Raw genomic sequence first — 6,000 nt, 5'->3', positions numbered from 1 at the left:
TTCATACAAATGTGTCTAGCAGTCTGTACTTGGCAAAGTTTCATCTGGAGATCAGATCCACATCAGGCAGAAAGGAGAACTCACACCAACTTTGCATACTTTATATTTAAATACTCTGGGATTTTTAAAAAAGCCTCAACCAAACTTTTGCTCTTTCTCATTTAAAGAGGGAGAGATGAGTTCTGGGCCAAGGTTTTCACTCTGTGTGTCACCCACAGGCATGCTGACACTGTCCTGTTTCCTGAAACAGGAGAGAGATTTTGCTGATAGTTCGAGGAGAGGAAAAAGCTGAAATGTCCAAAGCTTTAGCAAGATAAAGCTTCTGTTTTCCAGTTAGTTACGTCCACTGGAATCAATACAACACACTTGTGCTGAGAAGACTTTGACTACTGCTGGCTGGGTGGTTGCATTTTGCAAATGAACAGCACATACCTTCCTCCTGTCAGCTGAGGGTTTGCAGGAACGTTGCTTGGTGCATGCCTGCTGTGGCTTGTTGCAATGCTAGTAGGTGCAGTTTAGGTGCAGTTAGTTTCAGTTTACCCACAGGCGGTACCCGGCTAATCTAAGCACAAGATGTAAGGGACGGAGGGATAACACTGAGACTAGGAAACCAGGAAGCTGTTTTAAGCGCTGTTACCAGTGACCTCTTGTGGCTCGGATACCGCTGTGCCGGGAAAACATGTTGCTTGAGCCAGACTGGGAGACTTACAACAGTCTGCATTGCAGGTGGCTCAGCTGTTGCTCTGCCTATGTTGATCCTCCAGCATCGACGTATGGTTTGTCAGCCTGCAAGTACGCTGAATCTCTCCTTCCAAGCCTTGAGTGAGGAAAAGGGTAAGTTACATGGGAGATGGCTTTATATGCCACTAAAATCTTGGGTTTTCATTCTCCCTGAGGAGACTTCTAAGTCACTCCCTCCTGCATGCTGGTAGTTTTTGTGCACCCTAAATTCAAACCACAGGTCTTAGCAGGCTTTCTTCATGAAGCCTGTTTATGGTCAAAATTTCTGGGAAACTAAAAGGTTTTACTGAGGGAAGTATCACAAACCTCATGGTTTCTTGGCCACATACCTGGTATTTGCATTCATGTGAAGTTACTGCAAGCCGCTGGCAAAGACAGCATTCCACGTCATAACACATCTAGGGTAGGGAGTGTATCAAGTGCATGAAATGCCTTCACAACAAAATTAATAACAGCACTGGCAAATGTGACAGGTCCACCCTGCTTTTACGAGGCTGAGCCTTGAGGTCATATCCCACTGACCTACCCTAATCAATCACTGCCCAGTGAGCAGACAAGAAAAGAGCAGGCAGGAGGAGGACACTGTCTTGATAGAAGTCCTGGGAGCTACTCTCAATGCCAGATGCGCGTGAACTGGCATTAAGAGTTTATTGACTGCATTTTCTTGTCAATGCAAAGGATGGTCTGAGTGGAGTGTGAGCCCCGATAGCTCTATCTAGGTCAGAAAGCTCTCAGCAACTTCTGACAGACTGTGAACAAAGTGATTGTCATAGAGCAAGGGGTCTGGGATCATATGAAGAGGTGCCAGGGATAAAAATCAACAAAGAGCTTCTTTCCTTGAACATTGCCAGAGAAAAAGATGAAAACCACAGGAGGGTTTGTTTAAACTTACCGTTCCTCTTAATTGATAAGCAGCCAACTATTACAGTACTGGCCTTCAAAATCCATATTGCTGAGACTGCTGCTCTGTCTGCTGCTGGCATGCCTGCAAAACAAGTGTGTCCCCATTTCCTTTTACCCACAGGCATCACACAGAACATGGCTTACTGCAGGGAGTACAGGGAGTATGAGCCATTTAGGCTTGTGCGGTCCTGCTTTCTGCCTGCCAAATGTATGTATGTTCCAGTGGCAACCTTTGGGTGTCCCTAAGCCGGCTTTTTGCAAAAGTCATATGGCTGTAATGCATCTAAACAAGCTAGCGTGCTAGAGGATAGTGGACACACAACAAGCAGAATAGCTCTCCTTGTTCAGGCAAGAAAGTGACACGTTCTTCAGCACCATGCATGTCTGCAGTGCCCCATACAGTGGTTTATGAACTATCATCCATGAACAGTTGTCATTGTCAGTAGACAGGTGTGTGCATTAGGCAAAGTATGTGAGTGCTTCTGCTGATCTTGGGATGTTTACAAAAGCAGCCATTGTATTCTTGCTATCACTTTGGAGTATCAGTTATGTCTACAGCATTTTGGGGCAGCTGACTTCCAGATTAGAGGTATCTAGTAGAAATTATCCTTTTAATATGCTCCTTAATAGAAGGAGTTGAAGCTCTTAACACTGCTGCATAGACACAGATTTCCTCTGTTTTCCCATTCTGCTGCAGAGACCTTGGATCAGACCTGAAGGCACTGGGGTGATGTCAGGTGGCACAAACAATATGTGAAATCTCTGGGTGACACAGCACATTGCAAAGCTGAATGTGGACCATGAAGCTGAAAAATAGGTGAAACAATTTACTTAGAGATTTTATTGCTGTAACTTCCATGATGTGGTTCAATCTACTTGGAGGTTTTTCCAGGAATAGCTCCCAGACCAGGGGTCTGGGGACTCTCCTGACTGTCACAGATACGTTATTGTAAGGAATGAAATCATCGATGTGCCAGAAGGCAGCTCAGAGGTAAGCATGCAGCAGGTATCTCTGATGCCTGACCTGCTTTCTGGGGGCAATTCTTTCACATAGTGCCACTGTCAAAAGAACCACAGAACAACAGCATGAACCCTCTAGTGCTGTTTATATCCCAAAAGACAGAGTAGTAGATCACAAACAGACATCCAAGTACCTATGTTAAAGGAATTTGGGCAAATTTGAAGAAATCAAGGCCGTTCAAATGACCTTTTGTCATTCTCCAGTGTACGGATTAGTGTCGTAAATTAATCAGTCCCTCAGAGGAATGCTACAGAAGTTTTTGCAGGCAGGTCCCCAGGACATGGCTATGTTGTTGCTTTATCTTTTTTTAGCATTTTTTGAGTCCTCCAGACTTCACTGAGATTTCCTGCACTTAACATACACACAATAGCTTCATGACACATTTGCTACAACTAAGAAAACTCAAAAGGACAAAACTTTAGACTCTTCCAGTGTCACAGACTGATCACAATAAGGCGAGAAAAGCCTACAGACGTTTCTCACCTTACCACAGATAACCTAGGTATGAGGTAAATTAGGTGACTCAGAGGAGAAATGAGCCTGACAATGGGGCAAGGCAGCGTGGTTACTGTCACCTTTTACAAAATGGCAAGTAACATTTATAGCAGCAGGCAAGTCGGGCCAGTGAGTTGTGATATTGACCTGGAGAAAAATGGAAAAATGTCTTTAATGTGCGGTTGTTAAAAGTCCTGTTAAAATAAAATACTGGAAGCTAGCATTGACTATATTCCCTGAATTGATCTCAGAAGATGAAGCATCCACCAGTGTGTGTCAAGACTCAAAGAAGGATGCAACTGGTATCTGAACTTTGCTCAAGTATCTTACTCTGGATATTTCTGCTGAGAGAACAAGGGCTGGTATTACCCAACATGCTACTGATGAGAATGTGCTTTCTTAAAAGTTGCAGGACAGCTGAACCCCGAAGTACAGCAACAGATAAACCTGAAATTAATACTGTAAGTCAGTGAGCAGTCTGTGGGACACCTATCAGCGTCATCCCAAAATGGAACAGGGACATTTGGCTCCAGATTCCAGGAAGTTCCAGTCAGTTCAGAACATGCTGTTTGAAGTCCAAGGATGTGTGTCCTAAAGTATCATTTTGTATTGCTGGGTTTCACAACAGAGCTGTTGGGGGCACTGGTGCTCAAATCCAATCTGCTGGTCACATCCAAAAGAGGCAGCATGCTTAGGTGATGGTATTCCTTGACAGGGTCACTGGAAGAGTCACTTGAGTCACTTAGAAGTTTCTACACAATTAAAAATAAAACTCTATTATCTCAACTATTAACCTCCAAGTGTCTGCTAGCCTGCTTGAGGATGACATCCCTAGCATACCTGATAAGGGCATGGAAAAGCTGATGGGAATTTTTCCAAGAATAAACAAGTTTTCATTCTTTTACAGGGAAAAGAGGTGATTGAGAAAAAAAAGACAAAGAAAAGTAAAGCTTAATTAAACTGCCTTTTATGCCTTAAAGAAGGCTCTTAGCTTGGAACCAGCTTCAGCTTTAAGAAAATAAATATTACAGTGGAAATACACACCAGAGTAGGGCCGCAAGCTATGCTAATATGGAAGAATGGGCAAAACCATGTTCTTTTAAAAACTAACAGGAAAATGGATCTGCAAGAGCAATAATACATCACCACAGAAAAAGGCCATTTCACTGTAAAATTGTCGTTGCAAATGGCCTGAGGTTTTATTTTTCATTAGTATGAAAACATTCCATTGAACTCATAAAATACAATCAGGTATAAGAATGCCACATACCAGCACAACTAACAGATACCTGGTCTTGCAGCGTTACGCACCAGAAGTGGGATATAGAAAGTTTTTTGGCATTTTTGTTTGGTTTGGTTTTGGGGGTGGGGGGGTGTTTGGTTTTTGGTGGTTTTTTATTCCCATCAAAGATATCCACTCTTTTCTCATTTCACTTGTAATTTCTTTTACAGCAGATCAGCCAAAGTCTATCACAAAAACTGATTGTTTGGGTTGCCACAGGTACTCTAACATTTGTGAATTACTGTATAAAGTGAACTTGTAGTGCTGGCTTTGCAGTCATATTATTATCCACTCTTTTTTTTTTTTTTTTTTTTTTCTGCTACAAAGCAAAATGTAACTTAGTGAAAACAGAATAAAATCTCATTCACATCTGCATCAAAGAAAGTATCTGCCACCCTCAGTTGCTGTGTGGCAAAAGATAACTGGGATGACCGACACATCCATTTGAATATGGCAAGGAATGATAAGAAAAGGAAAAAGGGCAGAAGGAGAAAAGGATTTTAGGGAGAGATTACAGCCTGAGCAAAATCACAATTTCCTGTTCCCTAACTGTATTCTTTTAATTCTTCCTTCCTAGGTGCGTAACTTTGCCTATGGCTTTCTTAAAAAACACTTCATTTGAATAGATCCTCATAAATTGATGAACATTTAGAGTGGAGGTTTAGATTAGACATGAGGAAGAATGTCTTTACTGTGAGGGTGGTGAGACACTGGGACAGGTTGCCCAAAGAAGCTGTGACTGCCCCAGCCCTGGCTGACTTCAAGGCCAGGTTGGAGGGGGCTTTGAGCAACCTGCTCTCATGGAAGGCGTCCCTGCCTATTGCACAGGGAACTAGATGAGTTTTAAAGTCTTTTGCAACCCAAAACATTCTATGATTCTATGAAGTAATAAACTGCATCACTATTGACTGTCTCACGAGTTGTAATTACATCCACAGAATTGGTCAATGGTGACTGCAAATTTTTAAATAATTGGTGTTACATACGCTTCAGCATTTGACAGATTTTTGCCAAAACCGACTTTTTTCTGATGTTAGTTAATAGGCACATCTTGTATTATAACTATGTTTGAATAGGAATATAATGTGGCATTAAGTTATATGTTGTATGAAAATAGATACGCTGGTTTTGAAAACTGGTGATCTTCACAGATAGCACCATCAGACATTCAGGCTAACACTCAGCTTTACACTGCTAGCCCTTATTGTCTATATGAACTCCATTGTATCCAACTTCTGCATGCTTACTGCAGTTGTGCTGCTTTTGGTTCCTGTGTATGGACACAACATTAGTTTTCTTCTGCCTGGAATTTTCTAGTGTTCACGGTTATGTTCCAGCTTTAAATACTCATCCTTAACAATGTTAATAGCTTTTCATATCAAGGAACTGGAAAACATTTCATTGTCTCTATATTAACAGCTGATATTAATGAATTTTAATATTCATATTATTATTCTTCATTAACTCTCCTGGTTTTTCTAAATCTCGTGCTGTGCTTACCGTAAGACAGCCAACATCGATATAGTTCCTTCGACTAATTCATACTGGCCATTTTCTA

The 6,000-nt window shown here is 41.7% G+C and overlaps 1 long non-coding RNA gene across 1 annotated transcript; it reads left to right on the top strand.

The window, feature by feature from the left end:
* Window positions 1–2,452: 2,452 nt before the first annotated feature.
* Window positions 2,453–3,946, top strand: LOC136005433 (uncharacterized). The gene is made up of 2 exons (XR_010608777.1): window positions 2,453–2,635; window positions 3,567–3,946. It is a non-coding gene; the product is annotated as an uncharacterized LOC136005433 (long non-coding RNA).
* Window positions 3,947–6,000: the final 2,054 nt, after the last annotated feature.

Source organism: Lathamus discolor, chromosome Z, assembly GCF_037157495.1.
Source record: "Lathamus discolor isolate bLatDis1 chromosome Z, bLatDis1.hap1, whole genome shotgun sequence".
Classification (NCBI taxonomy): domain Eukaryota; kingdom Metazoa; phylum Chordata; class Aves; order Psittaciformes; family Psittacidae; genus Lathamus; species Lathamus discolor.
This window is presented reverse-complemented; position numbering and strand designations above follow the sequence as displayed.